The sequence below is a fragment of the Bufo bufo genome, chromosome 1 (assembly GCF_905171765.1).
Source record: "Bufo bufo chromosome 1, aBufBuf1.1, whole genome shotgun sequence".
In the NCBI taxonomy this organism is placed as follows: Eukaryota; Metazoa; Chordata; class Amphibia; order Anura; family Bufonidae; genus Bufo; species Bufo bufo.
Window position 1 is genome coordinate 757,849,940 of NC_053389.1, and position 25,957 is coordinate 757,875,896.

The 25,957-nt window shown below is 45.3% G+C and overlaps 1 long non-coding RNA gene across 1 annotated transcript; it reads right to left on the bottom strand.

Moving 5' to 3' along the window:
* Window positions 1–4,584: 4,584 nt before the first annotated feature.
* LOC120986179 lies at window positions 4,585–25,663 on the bottom strand. Its single transcript, XR_005775650.1, has 3 exons — window positions 25,651–25,663; window positions 21,624–21,625; window positions 4,585–5,741 (listed from the first exon to the last, which is right to left on the bottom strand). It is a non-coding gene; the product is annotated as an uncharacterized LOC120986179 (long non-coding RNA).
* Between the last annotated feature and the right edge of the window lie 294 nt (window positions 25,664–25,957).

The following is a 25,957-nucleotide window of genomic DNA, read 5'->3' on the forward strand; positions in this document are numbered from 1 at the left end:
AAATGTGAACGAGGCCTCATGTGAATATTTTGTGACCAGTTCAGGCAAATCTGCACATCTAAAGCTTATTGTGAATGTAAACTGGCTCCAGAACTCTGAGCTGGTTAATTTCTTAATATATCTTATTAGATTTAGGCTACATGCACACGAACGTTGTTTGTGTCCGTTCCGTTTTTTTTTTGCGGATATGTGGACCCATTCATTTTAATGGGTCTGCAAAAAAAACGCAGACAGCACGCCGTGTGCTGTCCGCATCAGTATGTCCGTTCCGTTGCCCTGCAAAAAAAAAAATAGTGCATGTCCTATTTTTTTTTTCTAGTTTGCGGACAAGGCTAGGCATTATTACAATGGATCCGCAAAAAAACGGATGCCATACGGAACGTCATCCGCAATTTGCGGACCGCAAATCACATGCGGTTGTGTGCATGTAGCCTTACTGATAGAGACATCCCAATCCCCTGCTTAGACATAGATTTAAAGGGGTTGTCCGAGTTGTTGATATTGATTGCCTTTCCTGAGCAGAGGTCATCAATGTCAGATTGGCGGGGGGGGGTCCCACAACGCTAATTGAGTGCTGTGACCTTTTCGTAGGCCGGTCACAAGGCCTAGGGGGCATCTCGGTCTCATTCAAGTGAATGGGCTTCAGCTGCAGAACCAAGCACAGCCACTATACAATGGACTGTGTTGTGCTTGGTAAGCTGCGGGGAGGTTGCACATGTGATCGTCGGCGGTGGGTCCCCACCAATCAGAAATTGATGGCCTACCCTGAGAAGTAGGGTTTCCCAGCTCCTGAGGATACGACATAAATTTCTGATTGATGGGAGTCCAACTCCCGACACCCTCAGCGATCAGCTTTGAAGAGGCCACGCCACCCAGTGAGCACTGCTGCCTCCCCACAGCTAACCATGCACAGCGCCGAACATTGTACAGTGGCTGTACTTGGTATTGCAGTCCAAGCTTATTCACTGGAGCTCACATAGACCATGTGAATGATGACTGTAATGTCACCGGCCTAGGAAGAAGCTGCAGTGCTCACCGGGGCGGCATGGCCTCTTCAACAGCTGAGGGTGCTCGGAGTTGGACCGCCACCAATCAAAAATTGATATTGTATCCTCAGGATAGGTCATCAATATATTAATCCCAGCAAACCCCTTTAATTTAGGGGCCTGAAATCATTGTGTGTTTTGGGGGGTCTGAAATCCTTTTAGGTTGTGACTTCTGAAAACAGTGGGGTTCTGAGTTCTCAATTCATTTACTTCGTCTGACATATTGCTTTTTTTCCTTTTGATATATATCTGACATGGGGGTCCAGCTTCCAACACCCCCCAACAATCAGCTGTTGGATGGAGCCGCGGCCCTCGGTTGAGCGCTGTGTGGGCTCCTCCTTGGCCTGTGACGTCGCATCCTTTGTGTACTCTGTCCCCTTCAAGTGAATGGGACTGAGCTGCAATACCAGGCACAGCCACTATACAATGAGTGGCGCTGTGCTCTGCAGCCTATTCAAATGGACAATGGGCAAACCCTTTAATTGGTAGTGGTTCCCAAAGATGAGATTTTTTTTTTCAGGAGATTTCCAATGCTAAAAAAAAAAAAGTGGGAAACCCTGCTCTAGAGTGTTTTTAAGATCTTTAATCTTTTAGGATTTTCTAAGAAATTAATCGGCACAGGATTTTAAACCTAAAAATGATAAAAGGAGAAATTCAATTTGTGATGTCGTTTAAAGGGGTTGTCCAGTTTCCTGTATTGATGACCTTTCTTGAGCACCCCACCAATCAGCAATTACGAGCGCGGTGGTCTCTTCACTGCACGCCGTCGTCATTGCTTCTGCTGAGCAGTGAAATTCCAGCTGCTCCGTCTGGACTTCAACATGTCCGATCCCTTTAATCTCAGGGAGATAAGCCAGCCAGGGGTGTCTAGCAGCGGCTCATTCCCCCTACTCATTCAGGACATATGCAAAATTAGCCAAGTAGGCATGTGCATGGAGGGTGGGCGAGATGGCTGTCCGCCAAATGCTCCTTTGCCTGACGGCTATCTACAGTGTATGGCCAACCTTAGTTATATCTGTTTCTGGGAAAGCTGGATGACCTCTCATAGGACCTGTACTTACTCTCCTGCTGGGTTTCACACACTGCTTCTTCCAGACCCCTGAATGGCAAATCTGACTTGTTAAGCAATAATGGATGCCAGCGCACGCTATACATTTGCTACCGCCATACAAGACGTAATTGCAGTGGCATTAGTGGTCACCCAGCTTTCCCTGAAACCGACGTTACTGACATCTGAACAGATTATTAACAATATGACCTGAGAAGGCAATTTAATAGGTGTTTCTAGGATTAGAAAAACATGGCTGCTTACTTCCAAAAACAGCACCGCCCCCTGTCCGCAGGTTGTGTGCAGTATTGCAGCTCAGCCCAATTCGCTTCAGTGGAGACAAGTTGCAATACCAAACACAGCGTGTGCTTCTGGAGGAAAGCAGCCATGTTTTTTCTAATCCTGGACACCCCCTTTTAAGGACCTGATGTCCAATCCTATCCTTTAGTTCAGTATAAGCGGCGCCTCTAATGTCCGGCAGCCGCCTGTCTGCCTGCACGTTCACCTGAATGTTACACTAGCCCGTTCGTGCAGGCTCCCCCACTAACTCTTCCGCTGGGCCCCCCGATAGGTACGCGTTCACATTATAGCCACACGAGTGGCAGGAATTTGCCTACGTCCAGGCAGTTAAGCACTTTTAAGGCATTGGCAGCCATTTTGTTTAGTCCACATAAATGGCCTGTGTATTTCAGGAGATAACGAGGTGAATAGATGCAGTGGGAATAGACTGGGATGGGGTAGATTTTATTTTTTAACAATTATTTATTTTTGTAAGCGGGGGAGGAGCTATGAGGTTTCGGCATGTGTATAAAGTGCGAGCGTATGATACGGTTTTCTCCGACATTCCATTATAACGTCCTTCATTCATTTATTGGGGAAGCACATAAAATGTTACTGTCCAGAGTATACCCGATGTTCCTTTACCTCCATAACTGCTGCACACCGGGAAAAAAAAATCTATGGCCACTGTTCCAGATCTAGATTCAGGGAAAATCCAGTTTAATCAAAGCGATTGTCTTCTGGTGTCTGCCACGTTGGAGCACTCTTAAAGGGGATGTAATTGGTATACATCATAAAAATGAAGCATATTTGTCATTTACTTGCTATTAAATAATGATCCAGTGAAATTTGCTGACATAGTGTAGCGCCACCTGATGGTCAAAGTGCACAGCAACGTGCACGTCCATCTAACGACCTGTGTGCTGGTGGACTTGCTCGAAAAACTGCAAATGACTTTAAAACCGGAATTAACAGCATTCTTTGGTAGAAAAATGATTTCCCCCTTTAAAGGGGTTCTGCAGTTTTTTCTTTCTCATGATCTATCCTCTGGATCTGGATAGCTCATCAGCATCTGATCGGCGGGGGTCTGACATCCGGGACCCCCACGATCAGCTGTTTGAGAGGGCATCAGCGTTCCAGTAGCGCCACGGCCTTCTCGCTGTTTCTCACAGGCCCAGTGATGTGACAGCTAGTATCACTGGCCTGGGCGAGGCTAAGCTCTATTCAAGTGAACAGAGCTTAGCCCCGCCCAGTCCAGTCGAGACTAGTCGTGATGTCACTTAGCCAGCGGAAAACAGTGAGAAGGCCGCGACACTGCTGGAGCGCCGCTCCCTTCTGAAACAGCTGATCGGCGGGGGTCCCGGGTGTTGGACCCCCGCCGATCAGATGCTGATGATCTATCCAGAGGACAGATCAGTTTAAACAAACTGCAGAACCCCTTTAAATTAGCACCAAGGTAACAACCACCTGTGGGTGGAATGTGCTGCAGCAATTCTTCAACACAAGTAGATAGAGCACTATTCAGACACACTCAGGGTGCATTTGCAACACAATTCAAAAAACACTGCAAATAAGAGTGGTAGATTAATGTTCATACAATCCCTAATAATAATAATAATAAATAACATCCTGTCTCCTATTTAAACCTATTGGAAATCTAGTTTAAAGCATAAAAATCCAAAAAGTGTCCGTGTGCTGTCTGTATTTTTTTGCGGACACATTGACTTTAATGGGTCTGCAATGTTACGGACAAGTATAGAACATGTTCTATCTTTTGCCAAACGGACGTACAGTCCCGGAAAGTGGACCGCGGACCCATTGAAGTCAATGGGTCTACAAAAAAGAAATGTGGACAGCACACTGACCATAACCGTATTTTGCGGATCTGCAGTTTAAGACCGCCAAACTGATACGGTCAATGTGTATAAGGCCTTATAGCGAGCTTGTACACAGCTAGTTGATGGACACTGTGTTCCTTATTCTGTCCTGATCCTGAGTTACAGCCTCTATTATACTCCAGAGCTGCATTCACAATTCAGCAACAAACCTGTAGTCAGACACAGCCCCAAAAGTATTGCTGAGTTTCCGTAATGCATCAGATTACAGTGCAGTGCCTGGTGTGAAGATTGCACTTTACACAATGAAGACGTTGAGCCAGCAATGAATGCTGTTAGATTTCAGCTCTGAAGCCTGCAGAAATGTGAAGGCCGCTCTGGGCTACCAAATGGGTTGTAATTTGGCATCAGTACCAAGACAAGTCACCATTTTTACAAGCTTTCTCAACCTTTTGTATTTGTAAACTTTGTAGACATCCGTGTTGTAGGCTGTGGGCGGGCGTTGCAGACACCGTATCGCAGCATGCGGAATAGTCGCCATTGTGCTCGGCTCATAGACCTTACCTGCGTCATCCTTTAAATTGCAGGCAGTTGTTTTTTAGCAGCACTGAAGCTGTAAATGTGGCGTACTGTTTGTCTCCCAGATGTGACATAATGCAGAAGTTGGTCTACTGTGCACATAATAAATGCCTTCACGGATCAATGCAGACAATCCAGGATATCACACAGTTATGCCCACTAGATGGCACTCTTCTACTGTGATCAGTGGCCTTGATCATATTGTGGCGGAGTTTGTTAAAGGACAGGCTTAGTACTGATGACTTCACAGTAGAAGTCATCGGTGGGGGTCTGACTTCCAGCACCCCTGCCGATCAGCTGTTTAAAGGGGCCTGCAGCCTCCTTCTCAACCTGTAACATCCGGTTCCTCTGTCGCATAGCCTTTGTGCAGCTCAGTCCCATTCAAGTGAATGAGACTGAGCTTCAATACCAAGCACAGCCACTATATAATGTACGGCGCTGTGCTTGGAATACTCTGCAGCGCTTGTCCGGGCTGATCGTGGGGGTGGCGGGAGTCGGAAAGCCTGAAAAAATACATACGTCCATCTAGTTCAGCCTGTTAACCAGCAAAGTTGATCCAGAAGAAGGTTAAAAAAAAAAAAAATCCTCATGAGGGAGGAGTACCCCTTTAACTCATGATTCTCTAATAGAGTGTATGACATAGGATTTTCTAAGCTACCCAATCCCATTAAAGCTCAACAGGCACCATACAACCAGCTGGGGAGGGAAATCATCTTGGCACCATTTATGCCAAATACCATACCATAGCCTGCATTATTAATCCGATAAATCTGTGGACAAGCTTGAAAGGAGGCACATCATGGCCTCCTACTTTTCAGTTCAATCTCCCTTGCCTTATGACTGCAGAATCACCAGCATGGCCTATTTGCCAAATTTAGGACATTTTTTGTATTGGTAACCAGTCGATGATTCCTAATATGTGAAGGTACTTTCATACTAGCGTTATACAGATAGCTTTTTTTTTTTTTTTTTTTAATTTTTGGATCTGGTGATATACCGGATCTGTCTCATCCAGAATAATGGATCCGGTATTTACATTTTATCAAAGAATAAAAGCGAAACTAGTTCCTCCTATATCCCGGCGCATGCGCAGACTGGAAAACCTGATCCGGCGATGTGGCGATTTCCAAAGCACTTGGTACCGGATCCGGCATTAATACATCTCCGGCAAGTGCGGGATTTTGGCAAGCTGCAGTATATTGTCCGGTCAAATACCGTGCAAGAGAAGACATCCTGATACATACCGAACAAATTGCTTTCCATTCAAAATGCCTTAGGACAAACCTGATGCGTTTTTTTTCCCGTATTGATACACTTTACCGGAAAAGAATAACGCTAGTGTGAAAGTAGCCTGAGATGGGTATCATGACGGGTGTGGAAATGTGTGCCCGAATCTGGTCTTGCACCAAGGCCCATGTTTTCATGTTTGTGTTACCCAGGGCCTGAAGGCACGGCATACAGTGATTACACTCCACATGGCGGATCATGAGATCATTCATTACATGCGTCATTTATTTATTTGCGGGGATCTATAAAATATTGCACTTGGGACGGCTTTTAAGGGCTGGAACGATGACCTTCATCCCATCGTCTGAGGCTCGGCTCCCCGTCCTTCAGAGAGTCTCGGCAGCTAGAAGCGAGCAGATGTCTGCCGTCTTCATGAACCTAGTCTGTGATAACCGTGGTGGATGACTGTGAATGAATGGTGTATACAATATTTTGGGAATAAATTTTGAATTGTGGATGAACCATTGAAAATACGAGGAAATAATTTTGCGCTGTGGACATCTAATGTGATATTGGAGCACTTGCTGTACGTGTACCATTCTACATGGGAATGTCATGCTATGTAATATGTGCATGTGCAACAATAAATCTGTGCATGGTATTTTACACTTTGGCTTCGTGTCTCTTATAACATCTACGAAGGTGACTCCGCTGGTGCTGACAAGATGGAGAAAGAAAGCCTTTTCTCCTGGAGAAGAACCTGCATAGGTTAGCCTGTAACCTCTGGATAGGTCCGACACCCAGGACCCCTGCCGATCGGCTGTTTGAGAAGGCCCCCGCAGTAGCGCCACACCCTTCTCTCAGCTCACCAAGTACAACGCGGCTGTGCTGCACCGAGGCCATGTGACCGATGAGCGTGATGTCACACGGCCTAGACTAAGGCTGCCGTGCTGGTGCCGAGCCTTCTCAAACAGCTGATTGGTGGGGGTCCTGGGCGTCGGACCCCCGCTGATCAGATACTGAAGACCTATCCAAAGGAAGTAGTAGTAATGTCTCGGAAAACTCCTGACACCTCCAGCGCGTTTCTGAGTAAATTCTAGCCAAGATTGATATATCACATAGCCCCCTCCCCTATTGGAAAAACCTGAGCTGAATTTAATATGGCAGGTTTCAAAATGGCGGCCAAAAATGTCCAGATAATGCAGAAGTCAATACACATTGGAAGTCAATTTTCTGCAAATTACACCAGTTAAAAGGGGGGGGGGGGGTTGAGACTTTTGCCTTAGGGCTCATGCACACAAACGTATTTTCTTCCCGTGTCCGTTCGTTCCTTTTTTTATTTTATTTTTATTTGCGGACCGTATGCTGAACCAATCAATTCAATGGGTCCGCAAAAACAACGGAAAGACTCAGTTTGCATTCCGTTTCCGTACGTGCGCTTGGCCGTTCTGCAAAAAAGTAGTGCATGTCCTATTATTGTCCGCAAATCATGGTCTGTGGCTCCATTCAAGTCGATGGGTCCGCAAAAAATACGGAATGCATACGGAATACTTCCGTATTTTGCGGATCCATGCCCAGTTTGCCCATGCTTTTACTGTTTGCAAACATTACAGTAATGATAACAATCTTCCTGTTTCCATTTGCGATCCGCAAAAAACAGATCGTATACGGATATGTTTTGTGGCATAACGGAACGGATGCAGCCACAAAACAGAAAAAAAAACACCTCCGATACGGATCAGTTAAAAACGGACTGCAAAACTAAAATGGTCGTGTGCATGAGCCCTTACCCTGTATATAGTATATGGAGAAAAGTATTGGGACACTCATCTTAATCACTGAATTCAGGGGTTTCATTCAGCCCCATTGCCGCAGGTGTATAAAATCCAGCCCCTAGCCATGCAGTCCCCCTTTACAACCCTTTGGGAAAGAACGGGTCCTCTTAAAGAGCGCAGGGAATTCAAGTGTGGTCCTGTAATAGGACGTCCTCGCTGCCACAAGTCAGTTTGTTAAAATTACTTCCCTCCTAGATATTCCACTGTGACTGGTGTAAAGCGGAAGCATCTGGAACTACAGCAACTCAGCCACAAAGTGGAGACCACGTGACATTACAGAGCGAGACACATAGGGTGGTGCAAAAACTTGCAAATGAACAAAGATGAGGGAAGGTCATACAGCTCACCACTAGTGTTGAACGAACTTGTTTTTTAAGTTCGGGTTATCGAAGAATCCCGATATGGATTCTGCTACCAAGGACCATGACTGAATTTGGAATCCATAACGGGATTCTTCGATAACCCAAACTTTGGACGCAGAACTTAAAAAAAATAAGTTCGCTCAACACTACTCACCACTAAACCACTTTGCAAAGTCCAAATCCCTGGAAAATGTGACGGTGCACGGAGAAGCCGCTCCAGAAACGGTCCAGCACTGCGGCTCCACTTGATTCAGGATTTAGAGCTGTGTAAATGCTGCCAGGACTCTCAGAAAGGAGTCCAGCTTCCCCCAGACACAGTGACTGCCCGCTCGTGGTGTATGAGATTATATACATGTAGAGCTGTCACTCCGCGTGTGTGGACGGGGACGAGCTTTCTCTATGTGGGGGGGCTGGGACTCTCAGGCTTTCTCTAGGAGTCCTGGCAGAATTTATACAGCTTTTTACATGAAAATAATGAATCAAATCAGAACACTGTATATCCTGGACTCGGCATCTCCTCCTCTGTCCCATTTCACCCTCTGATACGTTTCCCTTTAAAACTCTTGACATGTAAATCCTGCAGCCACAAATTAATATCTATGGAAATAACTGGAAAATCTGACAATGAAATTAGGTCTTGAAATGGATTTTCCTACCAATCATCACTACCGTCTGTGACTGACTTATTCCATTCCCAGGAATTTTCAGATCTCTTTAGGGACTTTTTCCCCATTTTTGACTGTGTAAAGACAGATATGAGCCGATCAAGGTGTATGTGAAGATGTGGAAACATTGGTCTGGTTTCTTCAGGTATACACCGCCATAGAAATCTTCACAGAAATGTCCGTCATGGAAATTAGCACAACCAGCAACCATGTCATATGTTCCTCTAATGGAGGGGTTAATGCTCGCTGTGTGAAACCTCAGGCCACAGACTATCGGCCTCCGTTATGCTCTGCGGATGAGGTTTCCTCTGTCTGACCCCAATCTTGGGCTTTCTTTAACAGTAAATCATTCCATAAAAGTGATCTAACTTATACGATGAGGTGACTCTGCATAGACCATTTTCCTTCCTTTTTTGTATTGCCGCGAGTGTAAAATGTTGGCAGGTTTCTATGGGTCACCATTGTAGGCAATGTGGGAACATTTATCAAAACTGGCACAAAGATAAACTGGCTTAGTTACCCATAGCAACCAATCAGATTCCACCTTTCATTTTTCACAGCTCCTTTGGAAAAAGAAAGAATTTGATTGGTTGCTATGGGCAGGGGCGGTCTGGGAACTTAACCACTTCACATCTGGGCCATTTGCCCCCTTACTGACCAGGCCTAATTTTGCAAATCTGACCTATCTCACCTTATGTGGTAATAACTTTGGAACGCTTTTACTTATCCAAGCCATTCAGATATTTTCTCGTCACACATTGTACTTCATGATAGTCATAAATTTGAGTCAATATATTTCACCTTTTATTTATGAAAAAATTTAGAAAAATTAGCAAATTTCAATTTCTCTGCTTTTAAAACAGAAAGTGATACCTCATAAAATATTTATTACTTAACATTCCCCATATGTCTACTTTATGTTGGCATCTTTTTGGAAATGTCATTTTATTTTTTTAGGACGTTAGAAGTTTAGAAGCAATTCTTAAAATTGCCAAAACCCACTTTTTAAGGACCAGTTCAGGTCTGAAGTCACTTTGTGGGGCCTACATAGTGGATACCCCCATAAATGACCCCATTGTAGAAACTACTCCACTCAAGTTACTTAAAACCGATTTTACAAACTTTGTTAACCCTTTAGGCGTTCCACAAGAATTAAAGGAAAATGGAGATCAAATTTTTAAATTTCACTTTTTTGGCAGATTTTCCATTTTAATCCAATTTTTTCTTTAACACATCGATGGTTAACAGACAAACAAAACTCAATATTTATTACCCAGATTCTGCGGTTTACAGAAACACCCCACATGTGGTCATAAACTGCTGTATAGGCACACGGCAGGACGAGAAGAAAAGGAACTCCACATGGTTTTTAGATGCCATGTCCCATTTGAAGCCCCCTGATGCACCCTTAGAGTAGAAACTCCCAAGAAGTGACCCCATTTTGGAAACTAGGGGATAAGGTGCCAGTTTTATTGGTACTATTTTTGGGTACATATGATTTTTGATCATTCATTATAACACTTTATGGGGCAAGGTGACCAAAAAATTGGCTGTTTTAGCACAGTTTTTATTTATTTATTTTAACAGCGTTCACCTGAGGGGTTCGGTCAAGTGACATTTTTATAGAGCAGATCGTTACAGACGTGGCGATAAATAAATAAGAAAAAGTATACATATTAGGTAAGTTTTACACAATAATAGCATTTTTGAAACAATAAAATTATATTTTAATGTGTCCATGTTCTGAGAGCTATAGTTTTTTCATTTTTTCAGAGATTTTCTTATGTAGGGGCTCATTTTTTGCGGGATGAGGTGACGGTTTTATTGGTACCGTTTTGTGGGACATACACCTTTTTGATCACTTGGTGTTGCACTTTTTGTTATGTAAGGTGACAAAAATTGCTTTTTTGACACTTTTTTTTAATGGTGTTTATTGGACTGGGTCGATCATGTGATATATTTATAGAGCCGGCCGTCACGGACGCGGCAATACCAAATATGTCTATTTTTTTTTTTCTATTTTAAACTTTTTTTTTTTTTCTATTTTAAACTTTTTTTTTTTATTCCTTAGGCTACTTTCACACCTGCGTTTAGGTCGGATCCGTCTGGTATGTGCCCAGACGGATCCGCACCTATAATGCAAATGCTTAGATCCGTTCAGAACGGATCCGTTTGCATTACCATGAACAAAAAAAAAAAAAATTATTATTATCCGTTTTGACTTTACATTGAAAGTCAATGGGAGACGGATCCGTTTGAAAATTGAGCCATATTGTGTCATCTTCAAACGGATCCGTCCCCATTGACTTAGGCTACTTTCACACTAGCGTTCGGAGCGGATCCGTCTGATGTTTCATCAGACGGATCCGCTCTGATAATGCAGACGTTCGCATCCGTTCAGAACGGATGCGTCTGCATTAAAACTTAGAAAATTTTCTAAGTGTGAAAGATGTCTGAGCGGATCCGTTCAGACTTTACATTGAAAGTCAATGGGGAACGGATCCGCTTGAAGATTGAGCCATATTGTGTCAACTTCAAACGGATCCGTCCCCATTGACTTACATTGTAAGTCTGGACGGATCCGCTCGCCTCCGCACGGCCAGGCGGACACCCGAACGCTGCAAGCAGCGTTCAGGTGTCCGCTCACTGAGCGGAGCGGAGGCTGAACGCTGGCAGGCGGATGCATTCTCAGTGGATCCGCCTCCACTGAGAATGCATTGGGGCCAGACGGATGCGTTCGGGGCCGCTCGTGAGCCCCTTCAAACGGTGCGCACAAGCGGACACCCGAACGCTAGTGTGAAAGTAGCCTTACATTGTAAGTCTGGACGGATCCGTTTGCCTCCGCACGGCCAGGCGTTCAGGTGTCCGCCTGCTGAGCGGAGCGGAGGACAAACGGAGCCAGACTGATGCATTCTGAGCGGATCCGCATCCATTCAGAATGCATTAGGGCTGGACGGATCCGTTCGGGGCCGCTTGTGAGAGCCTTCAAACGGAACTCACAAGCGGAGCCCCGAACGCTAGTGTGAAAGTAGCCTTACTTGGGGAATTTTTTTTTTACATGTGAAATTTCTTAATTTTTTTAATTTTATTTTACACTTTTTGTCCCCCATAAGGTCATACAAGACCTCTGGGGGACATTTAACTTCAATTTTTTTTTTCTTTTCACTGTTGATTTCTCTGAATTAGTAGCCCCAGTTACAGGAGAAATGCACCCCCCAGAGAGGCTGTACAGCGCAATACAGCCTCAGTGCAGGGCTGATCGAGGTCTCTGAAAGACCTCACAGCCCCTGCACTCTCCGGTCCCGGCGATCACATGACCTCCGGTGCTGGAACAGGAAGCGCATAGCGCTTCCTGCTCTGTACGCACAGCGCTCGGTGAGCGCTGTGTATGCAGCGATCTAGAAGGCAGGGACACCTGGGCACTGCCCCTGCCTTCTCTCTGGGTTGCCCTGCTGTCACTGACAGCGGGTAACCCGATCAGCAGCTACACGATTAGCGTGCAGCTGCAGTCTCTGAATGGACGTTCAGGAACGTCCATTCAGAAATAGAGAACCACCTCCCGGACGTTTATAGTCTATGGGCGGACGGAAGTGGCCCAGGAAAAATACTAAGGCCCCTTTCACATGAACGAATGAACGATACGGATTGGCTCCGGATGCGTTCAGTGAAACTCGCACCATTTTGCAAGCAAGTTCAGTCAGTTTTGTCTGTGATTGCGTTCAGTTTTTTCCGCGTGGGTGCAATACGTTTTGATGCGTTTTTCACGCGCTGTATAAAAAACTGGAGGTTTACAAACAACATCTCCTAGCAACCATCAGTGAAAAACGCATTGCATCCGCACTTGCTTGCGGATACAATGCGTTTTTCACTGAAGCGACATTCACTTCTATGGGGCCAGAGCTGCGTGAAAAACACAGAATATAGAACATGTTGCATTTTTCACGCAACACAGAACTGATGCGTGAAAAAAAAAAAATGGGTCAGGATTCAGTGCGAGTGCTATGCGTTCACGTCAAGCATTGCACCCGTGCGGAAAACTTGCTCATGTGAAAGGGGCCTAAAAGTGGCCCCATCTTGTAGTCGGGTCAAAAGTGATGGAAGGCAGGGCCAGCAATACCATATCTTTGCACATTATACCACCCCAACAGAGCCAAATACCACAGTCCATCACAAAATACTGCCAGCAGCACAAACTACATCCCCAAAAACTTCCACTGGCCGGCCGTGAGGAGGGCTCAGGTGGGCCCCTGGGCATCGGCCACCGGGAAATTTCCCTGTAAGGTCTATGGCCAATCCACCACTGGCTATGGGGCACTAAACCAGTTTTGCCTTGCACCAATTTCAATAAATCTCTCCCAGTGGGGTTTCTACATTGAAACTACACCTTCCTAGTATTTTCTTTAGGGTCTTATGCTTTAGAGCATGGATGCTCAACCTGCGGCCCTCTAGCTGTTGCAAAACTACAATTCCCAGCATGCCCTAAAAGCTGTAAGATGTCCAGGCATACTGGGAGTTGTAGTTTTGCAACAGCTGGAGGGCCGCAGGTTAGGCTCCCCTGCTTTAGGGTCTTCTCTCTGGGAACCCTACCATATCAGTGTCTTCTGGTGCCCTTTACTGTTAATTTGTAGCGTTTAATCATCCAAAATGTACATATTTAGAGAAAATGCTGCCACCTAGTGGTGGCTTTATCCTAAAGGAGCCCAACCTTTCTACCAGTTACCACTGAATCTGATCCTGTTTGCGCTAAAATAATAGGACAAACAGGTTTCATTTTTAGGACATGTTCACATAAAGTAGACGCTAAATCCTTATGTGGACTTTGTTGTGGCACTGTCTGTAGTCTGTAACCACAGAAGCAGGGATCAGCAACCTTCAGCTCTCCAGCTGACTAATGTAAAAAATGAAAATCAGATATCATCTAGTACATGACAATCTCTTTGTAACAAAGCTAGAACCAGCCCTGTACCTCACATGGATCCAGAGATCTCCTCATTCATTGCTCTGCTAGATTTATATCAAGCTGACAGATAAAGTGAGCAGGTAAAAGAAATAAGAAAAAACAAACAAACAGCAGGTGGCGCTATACAGATAGATTTTATTGAATAACTCAGTGGCTATGCTGAATTTCTAATTACATGCAATTACAAATGTATTCAGATCCAGGTGCTGGTTTGAAAACTGTAAAATATTTTTTTATATTTTTAATTAAAGAGGAACTGTCACCCCTCCTGACATGTCTGTTATATTAACTACCTGCATTCCCCATGTAATTACCATTTTGGCGCATCTATTCTTATGACTCTATGTTGTGCCATTCCTTCATTATTCCTACTAGACGTTTATGAATGAATTACCAGCAGTAAGCTATAAAGGTCCGCCTGGGTGTTACCGGTTTGGGGTGTGTCCCTGCACAGTCTGACACTATCCGATCAGTCCTGCCAGTGCCAGACTGTGCAGGGACACCCCCCAACTAGCAAACACACATCTGGACCTTGGTTGCAGACTGCTGGCAGTTCATTTATTAACCTCTAGTAGGAATAACAGAGGAATGAGACAACTCAAAGTCATACTAGGACAGACACATCAGGAGAGGTGACATGTCCTCTTTTAGACGATTCGTAAACTTGCTTCTTTTTAATGTTTGATGCCTCGGAATGATTTTAAAATTTGGTAGTAAAGATGAATATATCCTTTAATAAATATGAAGCAGACGGTTGTAGTGATGGGTCCGTTATAAGGGAAGCCAGTTTCCCACATGCCTAATAAAATGTTTGACTATACTTTCTTCGAAGTCTTCTCTGGGGAGCGGCCCTCCTTACACATGTGGAATTTCATTTTACTACGTTTCGCTGCCAGACGTACAAAAGCCTCCAGTGTTCAGCTGGGGTAATTGAAATGACACATGTTTCCGAGCTCCAGTGCTCACACAGATATGAGGTAGAGAGGAATCAGAGCCAGGACTTCTCTGTGTTAGATTTCACTGAGAGGATTAATAACAGGAGGATCAGGAACCCCTTTTACATCCAGCGACGTGACTATATGGCAGCCATTTTATTCGGATGTGAAGAGTTCTACAGCTGCTGCCTGTTACTGGCGGCCACAAGCTCCGGAGCAAACGTGGAGTCCAATGGCAGCAAAAAAATAAAAATAAATCCCACAACAAGAAAAATTTAACTTTTTGTGTGAACGTAATGATGATATATGGATGTGATTACAATATTAGAGAGAAAGGAGAAGTTTATTGGTGAAAGGCGGCTCTAGGACCCTACTGGTCCACCTCTAGCCTGGATACAAGATGATACGGTTGGAAGTGGTGGAGGCATATAGGTTCCCTATGGTATCCATGCAACACAGATGGTGCAGCTGGGCCTGTAGATTCTGCACACTCGTAGGTTGCCGAGGCTGGCGTTCCATCTGGTGATAAACCTTGGACCGGGCAGACAAGGAAATGTTGTAATCTGGTGGAGACATTCTTGGGAAACCCTTGCTCTGTGTGGGCGAGCATTATGCAGCGTCCCACTCGTATACGTGGGCACTGCAAAGTTTGTCATATTATGTGTTATATCATGCTGTGTTGCACTTTTATGTAAAATCTCTGTTAACAGGCTGTCAGGTGCACTACACTTATTCCACCACTAGATAGCACCATAGTGTATTTATACCACAGTTCAGGCCTAGTTAGTGGTTGGTTGGAGTAGAAGGAGCTGGAGTGAGGAGCAGGAGGAAGGAGAGGACCCCTCCACGGCCCAGAGGAGCCAATTCGTTGTCTCGGTTGTCAAGCCAAGAAACAGGCAAAGGGACATTCTTCTACCGTCTACTCTTCTGGAGTGCCAGGTGACTTTATCATTGCTATGTGAAAAGACAAAGGAAGGACAATAGCGATTATACTAGGCTTTAGGCGCCTTTGTACCCAGGTGAAGGTTTATTAGCTTCCGGCAGCCTCACCGTTGCTTCAAGGACAGACAGGCCATCTGTTGTAGCACTTGGGTGTAGAAGATAAGGACCTAAACCACCTTTACTGAGATTAGAACAAGGCAAAGAGCTGAATACCAGTGAGTACACAACCTTCTACCATAGCCTGTTACCTGGATTTACAACATCCAACCTCAATATATATGAGAGACTGTTTATATCTGGATGTAAATTGCTGTCAAGACCCTGCTTATAGTAAAGTTCTTAGGTGGATTCGAACCCTGCCTCATTCTTCCATCTCCATACTACAACCACTCTCATCATTTTGCACCACCAAGGTGCTGGCGTCACGATTTGACCTAATTCCGGGGCCCAGCCGCACAAGCACCCAGAGAATCCAATCATCATCAAGGGCACCTCAATCACCACCTGTCCGGTGTCCCCTGTAGAAGAGTGTGCCCCGGAGACTGGTGCTGTTCTCCCCTTCATTGCAGCCCGGCGCAGGGAGCGTCAAAACTGTTACTATTCCTCAGTACACCGTCACCTCACAAGTTATCCCCCTGCGGTCCCGGCTCGCTGCAATTATCCTGCTGAAAAATGTCAGAGGAACACATGTGGCCGGAGAATGTCCTGAACGAACGGCCATTCCAGTGCCGGATACATGCTGTCCGCACACCATCAGCGGTGGGTAGCACTTTCTGTCTTTGCAGCCATTATTAATATCTGCTCCTGATGACACAGGGGAATTTCGCCCTCAGTAGAAACGCGTTGAGCAGCTATTAGGTTCACATGCTGAGTGGACATGGCGAACCATCATCTAGTAGATATTTTCCGGCGTATAAGACGACTTTCTAACACTAGAAATTATTTTCAAAAGTTCGGGGGTCGTCTTATACGCCGGGTATAAGGCAGCACAGGGGAGGAGGAAGCAGTCCCTCCCCCTGTGCTGCCCGCTGCCACCAATGATGAGAGAGGGGCGGAGGAGGGGCCTGTAGTTTATTTATTGCAAAAAAAATGATTTTATAGATATACAAATTACCAGTACCGGTACCTTTGTGCCCAAGAGGCTGTCTCCGTTTTGTGCCCAGCCGCGCCCCAAATTCTGGATCCCAGCGCTGCCCCTCTCTTAATTTATTCACTGCACTTCCATTTTTTTTATCTTCTGAAGCCGATCGTAATCTCGCACATGCGCAGTTAATTGGAGCATTCGCTCATTCTTGCTGTGAGGGCGGAGGTAATAGAGGAGACAGCGCCAACTAACTGCACATGCGCTAGATGACGAGCGGCTTCAGAAGATAAAAAAAAGAAAGTGCAGTGAATAAATTAAGAGAGGGGCGGCGCTGGGATCCAGGATTCAGGGCGCGGCTGGGCGCAAAACGGCGGAGGGACAGCCCCTTGGGCACAAAGGTACTGGTAATTTGCATTTCTATAAAATCGCTTTTTTGCAATAAAAACTGTAAACCATGCATGTCATAAGCATTTCAATTAAAATTGCCATATTGAAATCAAATCTGATGCTTTTCAATTTTTATTTAGTGTGCGTTGGAAGAGGGGTAGTCTTATACGGCGAGTATAGCCCAAACCCTATATTTTAAATGGAAAAGTTGGGTGTCGTCTTATGCGCCCACTCGTCTTATACGCCAGAAAATATGGTAGTATTCCACAGGCAGGGTGATAGTGTGTAGGGCAAATATCGGCACCTAACGTCAGGAACACTATTACTAAGTGAGCGCGGCTGTGAAACACAACACAGAGCGCTGACGTACTGCCTAAAACCTCCCTGGTATAGACTGGGCTGTTTACTAGCACGGCTGGTCGTCTATACCAGTGTGGAAAACTACCAGGCTGGCACACTGTTAGTGTATCCTTACACCTTATGGGGAGCAGTAGGACTGAGGGGAATATTTATAGACATACCTCTAATTAACTATTGAACCCTAGCTTGCATTTGACGCTTTAGGTGGGCTGTACCGCCCCAGACTTTAGTATTGAATCCGCAATAAAGTTAGTTTTTGTTTTATTTTAACGTACAGGCTGAGAATTATTGACAATTGTGAATGTCTACTTTTCACGCTGATTTATCCTATTAGATAACACAGAATTTATCCTGTTAGATAACAGAGTGTGCTTCGTATCACTACTAGTGGTGACCGTCTTGTCGCACGCAATGGCTCCCCAGATCATCACACCAGCAGTTGGGGCAGTGTGTCACTACACCGCAAAGGCAGAAGTGAAGAGCAGTGATGGTCAGTTCGCAGTGTCTGCCAGCGAACACATGCGGGCTGCCATCTTTAGTAAGGTAGACTCACCCGTCCGGCGATGCACAGGTAAGCCCTTACCTGTGTCGGGAGCCGGTCTGAAATCAAATGCAGTCATCGGGAGCAGGCAGTATCGAGAACAGCCGCCGGGGGCCTTCATCTGGCTGTTCTTGGAACTGCCTGCTCCCGGTGACCGCATTTGATTTCAGACCGGCTCCCGGCACAGGCACAGGTAAAGGCTTACCTGTGCATCGCCGGACGGGTGAGTCTACCTTACTAAAGATGGCAGCCCGCATGTGTTCGCTGGCAGACACTGCGAACTGACCATCACTGGTGAAGAGCTCACCACGAGGCCTCCATACTCGACCATCATGGGATTCCAAACCAGACCTGGATTTATCGCTAAAGATGATATGGTTCCAGTCCGTAGCAGTCCAGGCTTCTTGTTCACGACACCAGTACAAACAAAGGCAATGGTAGCTGGCTGTCACATGTAATACACATAACGGGTGCCATGATGCCAAATTTCCTTCTGCAAAGTTTCTGGAAATGGTCTTTGCAGAGACAGGTGTGTAATGAAGGTGCCACTGGTGTCTGGATGGTGGACAACGAATCTGTGGGAGCTGCTCATGTTTGTCAGCAGATCAATTGATTCTCTCTATTAGTGCGTGCTCTCACTTAACCACTGATCCCACAGTCAATCCCAATACCTCCTAAAAGGTGGCGGTGTAAAACGAAAATTATTCCAGTAAAATGATATAGCAGTTAACTAAAAATTGCTCAATTGTTTCTCATCATTAAAGGGGTTTGTTCTGTGTGATAATAAAAAAAAACATTTGATAACTAATTTTTTAATATAGAAATTGTTTATAAAAAAAAAAAAAGAAAGCATTACTCACCCTTCTGTTCCCAAACTTTGCCAGTCTGATGCTTAGGGGGTCATCACTGGTCACCGTTTCTTAGTCCCGGCTCTACACACAGGAAATTGCAGGAGATGCCAAATTGGCGCAGCCATTTCCTGTGTGTAGAGCCAGGACCAGGGAATGGAGACCCAGTAACCATCAGAGCAGCAGTGGTGGGGGGTTAGTGAGATGAGTAATACTTATTATTATTTTTTTTTAAAACATTTCTGCCCCTTATAAAAAAAAAATTGGTGAAATTGAAACTCGAGTGCAATATGTCGTCTGAATGGAGCCTTAGACAGGGATAAAGCCATGATGTGCTCAGTTATTTGAGGTAGGTTTTACTTTTTTGATGGCAGAAGTAGGGCTGCAGTAAACGATTATTTTATCGATTATTTTTTACGATTAATCGAGTAATCTAATAAGAAAACATGAATTAATAGACTGTTTTCCTTTATAAAAACTCATCAGACCCCCTGCCATCGGTCCCCAACACCCTTCCCCCCTGTGCGATTAGCCCAAGTGCATCAGTTCCCCCCAGTGCCTTCAGCTCTTCCTTACCCCAGTGCCATCAGCTGCCCCCTCAGTGCCATCAGCTGCCCCCTCAGTGCCACCAACTGCCCCCAGTGCCACCAACTGCCCCCCAGTGCCACCAGCTTGCCCCCTGGTGCCAACTGCCACCAGCTTGCCCCCCAGTGCAACCAACTGCCCCAGTGCTACCACCTTGCCCCCCAGTGCCACCATTGCCCCCTGTGCCACCAGCTTGCGCCAACTGCCCTACAGTGCCACCAACTGCCCCCCAGTCCCACCAGCTTGTGCCACCAACTGCCCTCCAGTGCCACCATCTCCCCCTCTTAGCCATGTCCCCAGTGACAGTACTTACCTTTCCTGTAGGGGTGCTGCTCAGCTCCTCCATCTTCTTCTCTGCGCGCTGCACTGACGTCCTGACAATGTGTCAGGATCCAGTGCAGCGCGGTGCGGGCCGGTGGGTGACCACGGAGCGGTAAGTAATAGCAAGCGCTTCACTCCTGCTCCGTGGTCACATGACACAAACGAATCCTCAATGCAAAAAATTTGCATCGAGAATTTTTTGTGTCGAATTACTCGATTAAATCGAGTAATTGTTTCAGCCCTAGCCAGAAGTATGAGCTTAGATCACCTATATGGCAGGGATGTCAAACTCGTGGCCCTCCAGCTATTGCAAAACTACAACTCCCAGCATACCCTCATAGCTGTAGGTTTTCTGGGCGACACCTTGAGGGTGTCACGAGTTTGACATCCCTGCTATATGGCATATACCACGCGTGCTTGCTTGCTTGCTTACCGTGGAATGATGCCGCAGATTATGTCTTTATTTTACAATGCAGTTCTATAAAGGAACCACTTGGGGGTGTTTTTCTATAAAGCATCTTCTTTCCTTTAATTTCCTTCAAAAATACCATTGTTCCCATGCCAGAATCTTCAGATCTGATCTTCGTTAAGCCATGCGGTGTTCAGTTCCCGTACATAAACTGGCTTTTTTGGTCCTTTATGACTAACACTCTATTCCAGACAGTCATTGAATACTGAGAAATCAACTGTTTGTAATTTATCTTCATTGTCTTTCCCATTCAATAAACTTAGAACAGTCCACATGAAAATCCACAGCAGGAACTGCAGCACAGCGCAGCAGTTTCTGCCACGAGATACGTGGCAGATTTTGTGACGGACAAAATCGTCCACATGAACCTACCCTAATAGGATGCCACTGTTGTAACATGTCAGTTCCTGAAATGTTTTCTCTGCTAGATATTCCACCATCAACTGTGAGTGGCATTAGTGTAAAGCGGGAGCGTCTAGGAACCACAGCAACGCAAAGTGAAGACCATGTAAAGTTACAGAGGGGGGGTCGAGTGTTGAGACACATAGGGGGAGATTTATCAAGACGCACAGGGAATGATAAATCTCCTCCATAGTGCATAAAAGTCACAAACGTTCTGCTGACTCCATAACTGCCAAACCTCATCTGATATTGAGATCAGCACAAAAACTAATGGCCTCAACCCCTTAGTTCCTGTGAAGGGAAATCTTAATGCTTCCACATGCCAAGACGTTTTGGACAATTGTATGCTTCCATCTTTGTAGGAACAGTTTAGGGAAAACCCTTTTCCAGCATGACTGTGCCCCACACCGGCCACACAGAGCCCAACAAACCCCTTTGGGATGAACTAGACAAGAGACTGAGACTGAGAGCAAGGCCTTCACGTCCAACATCAGTGTCTGACCTCTAAAAAGGGTTTTCTGGATGAATGGGCAAACCTTTCCACAGACACACTCCAAAATCTTGGAAAAATTCCATATTAATGTCTATGGATTTAGACTGGGATGTCATAAAAGCTCTTGTAGGTGTCCCAATACTTTTGGTAGACTTTAGTATTATTATTTATATATCTGCAGTGACCTACTTGTTCACGGCTAAAGGGTTAATGTTATACTTGACTACTAAAGCTGTTGAAATGTTTACTGTGATGCTATGCACCATGTAATCCAAAAAGGCCATGTATGGGTAGGAAACAGTTAATTGGCAGTTCTTAGTGTTAGTTTCCAGGTGGTGTGATGGTTCCATTTCCCCTGGTTAGTGAGTCTTCTAGTGCAGTGTTTCCCAACCAGTGTGCCTCCAGCTGTTGCAAAACTACAACTCCCAGCATGCCCGGACAGCTTTTGGCTGTGCGGGCATGCTGGGAGTTGTAGTTTTGCAACAGCTGGAGGCACACTGTTTGGGAAACACTGTTCTAGTGAACAAGCACGAGAGGGGACGTGTCTAGTGTGTGAGTGGATCCTGAGAGACACCATCCATGTGTGATTTAAAGCTGCCAGAGAAGCAAGGGTTGCACCCCTCCATTAACTTTGGACACTGCCCAGGTAGTGCTGGAGCACTACAACCACCCTTATTGCTGCAGACACCACTCCTATCCTCTCGTTTTCCACCCCCACGCCTCCCCTGCATGCCAGAGTGCTGCATATCCAGACATCAGGTCACATGGGGCTTTTAATTTATCTGAAACAGGTAATACATTTGTAACAAGGCACAGTAGGCCCTAGCCTAGGGGGGTTGTAGTAAGGACTGGATTATAGTATATGGAGTGGAAGTTGGTGGATTACAGCTCTACCTATCATCTAAACATGTTCTAGAACATTCCGCAATGAAGAAGACTTTCTCACCTTTTAGAAGAACTGAAATGCATCAAATAATGTTTAGTGTGACATGTGTAGTTCCCTGGAGCAGGTACTTTGAGGTCTGGACATTTGTGAGCATTTTCCCCTATTTCCCCTATGCAAAGTCATCAATTCTTACTTTATTGCACTTTTAAGGGTTAACTTGTGCTGACTTTTACTGTTTAATACTGTGTAACTGCATTTTATATGTTTGTAGTGATATATATCACTGTGGCAAGGGTTAATGAATACTGAGAGACTTTTGGGACTTTCTAGCTAATAATGAGAAGCTAATCATTTTCCACAGTTACCATAAGGGTTAAAGAAGAATATGTTTTTGGAGAGAAAAAACAGACTTGTTTACCACCAAAACAGACTGACCTTTTGGATGTCTGGTCTAGCACTGTTATTATGTCTGAAGGCTTGTTTTTGTCCGGAAAGACTGCTTCCTCATTCCCGTTGACTATTATTCAAGTTTTAATGCAAGTCTATGACAGACAAAAATTGTAACAGTGTTTCTATTTGGGCTGTGTTTCTCCACTCCACCTCTCCTTGCATGAGTGAGCAGAAGAAGATGCTGAGATGGGGATACTCTGCCACAGACCCTGGGTCACCAGCCCTGTGACCAAGGAGCTAGCCCCACTACTGAGCCACAGACCCTGGACCACCAGCCTTTGGTCAGAATACCAGCCTTCTGAGAGAGAGAGAGAGACAGCTAGCTCAGGCCTTTCCTCAGCATCAAACCTTTCTTCTGCCAGGGAGGAGAATGGAGAATCCAGCCCAGTGCCTTGCCTGAATTGTTTTGCACTTTACTTCTTTCAGTAAAGAAGCAGACTGGTTTACTGCAGACCCTGACTCTCTGGACTTATTTCCCATTGGGATGTACCACTCCTTACCATCCCTTCCGCAGAGCAGCAACACATGGTGACACCTTGACGGGGTCCAGGGTAGCGTTGTGGTCACCCCAAACCTGGTTACTGCACATGCAGATGACATGATCTATAAAAGAGATAAACATGTTTATTGAGATTTATTATATAAAAATATATTGTACGCGTGACACAAACCTTCCTAGAAGTGTCTGCTGTGTAATGTTGCTCATATCTGGTCTTCCATCCAGGTTAGGATGTTACAATGGGCCATGAAAGTCGGTGCACATCTTGGAACTTGGAACCATACTGAATCTAAAAGAGTGTATTCGTAGGATTTGCAGTAAGTTCCAACTTAAAAGGAATGTACACATTAAAGATGAGTCTAACCTCTCCTCACGTCTCTGTTTTAATAACTGCTTGCATTCTCCGCACATTAACAATTCTGGATCATCTTTTCATCTACATGTATGTTGTGTCTTTCCTCTATTATTCCTTATATCATTTTATAAGTGCATTTCCAGCAGTATCCCATAAAGGTCCAGCTGAGCATTACCAGTTGGGGGGTGTCCTTACATAGCCTGACACTATCCAATCAATGCTGCCAGTGTTAGACTGTGCAGGGACAACACCCTCAACTGGTAAGACTCCATAAACTTCTGGTAGGAATATTAGAGAATTGGCGCAACATAAAGTTATATAAAAATATGCTCCAGAATTATTACATGCTAAGTGCACAGAGTTACTAAAACAGACATGTCAGAGGGGGTGACAGGTCCTTCCCTTCAAAGTGGTTGGCCCATCTCACCCAAATCTCTGGGACCCGCTTCCGTCTCTAGAATGGGGCCCCCAAAGTGATGGAGAGAGCATCTCTGCCACCTCTCCATTCACCTCTATGGGAGTTCTGGAAATAGCTGAGCTAGTGCTCAGCTATTTATGGAAATCCCATAGAAGTTTACTTTGGGGGCCATTTTGGGACCTGCACCTATCCGACATTGGTGGCATATCACTAGAATATATGTGAGATGGGCCAAACTCTTTAACTTTTGCCTGGCCCTGTAATCTCATCACTGTGCCGTAGTTTACACTATCGGTACATGCGCAGTGCAACAGCTTCCTAAGCAGCGCAGATGACTCCTGTGCATTATGCCTGGTTGATCGTGCTGATAGATGCTCTTTAAGAGCTTACATTCTGCATGCACTTGCATTGTTCACGAGTCCACTTTCCCCGTCTTTATTGTCTGCGCCAGACTGAAGCATGAACAGATGACACAGCCACACTGCAAACATCCTTTCTTCTTCTTCAGATCTAGCAAGGAACATCTGCTGGAGGCCTTACACACTTGTGACTCAGTTTCCATCTCTCCTGACACATTGGTTAGGAATGCTAACCCTGTCCTAAGGAATATGAAGAGTCCTGCTGACTTATAAATCCTATACTACAATGATTGACTGTGGGGGAAGACAACCCGCCAATCTTGTTTACATAAGCCTCAGCCTGTCCAATCAGCATGAATTACAGATCAGACAAAGTTGGGGATGAAGGTTGACTATGCCTATGAAGAATTTGTCCCAGATAGATGTAGGACTGATCAGTTTGTGAATTTACATACGACTGTAGGTAATTCTACTGCATTCATTTCATGATGTACAAGCAATGTAGCAGCCAGCAGAGGGCATTAAATCCTTGGTCAAGATGACAGTGAAGCAGAGTCAGAGAATACTGCTTCAGTGTGTGCACTTGTGTGCAGAGATCAGGTGTCTAGCTCAGTCAGGGCTAAATACCCAGGTACCAGAGCAGAGGGGAGAACTGGAGCCACAATAGGAAAAGTTATGGCCTAGTCTTTTTATTCTGCCACCGATGTATGTGAGAGAAGCCTTTGATGAAGTGAGTGGCAAGCTTTTGTACAGTGGAAGATAATCAACTCGCTATAATCATTCCCCTACCAACACCAGTAGAATTCCAGTGAGGGAGATGCCATTAGGTAATTTTTGGAATGTACTCAGATATGATGATAGAGATCAAAGGAAAATCCTCTCTACAGCTCTGTGATACATGTCTGACAAACAGAAAAGGACTGCAGGACACAGGATGTGAGCTCACAGAAGAGAAGGACTTGCAGGATGAATAACAAAGAAATTACTGTATAGATCACTTCATAAAACCAAATATAACAATGGTTACTAGATGGCAGCAAAGTACACTAAGAATAGTGGTTAATAAATATAACACTGAAAACAATTAAACTTAATTAGATGCCATAGCTGGGACAGCACACTTTCAGATACTAAGTATTGTCATCACAGATTCTGATAACAAGTGGAGCTTAATGTACCTCAGAAGTGTACAAGTCACATCACTGCTAGAGGACAGGCAATTCTCATCCCTGGGACAGACATTACCAGTAGAGGGCACCCGGTGTATACAGAGGCTGAACACAATATTGTTCTGAGGTTGTCCTCAGATCAAGTACAAGCAATTCCTGAGTGTGGAGACTGTTTTGGCATTCCATCATCCTGCTTGTCACTGTGGGACATGACAAGACTGTTGTATACATACTAGGGGGGTGTTCAATAAGTTATCCACCCCAGCATGTTATGTCAGTGTAAGGGTACTTTCACATTAGCAGCAGGGGACTCCGGCAGGTTGTTCCGGCGGGTGAACAGCCTGTCGGATCCGTCCTGCTGCTAGTTCACTTGTGCCCCCGGACTGCCGCTCCATCCCTATTGACTATAATGGGGGCGGGGCCGTAGTTCCGGCGGCGGCACGGCAGCGCACGTCAATGGGGACAGAGCGGCAGTCTGGGGGCACACGTGAACTAGCGGCAGGACGGATTCGACAGGCTGTTCCCCCACCGGAACAGCCATCCGGAGTCCCCTGCCTCTAGTGTGAAACTAGCCTTAGAGAGCTGAGCTTGTCTGGGCAGGTTGAGACATGTCTGGAC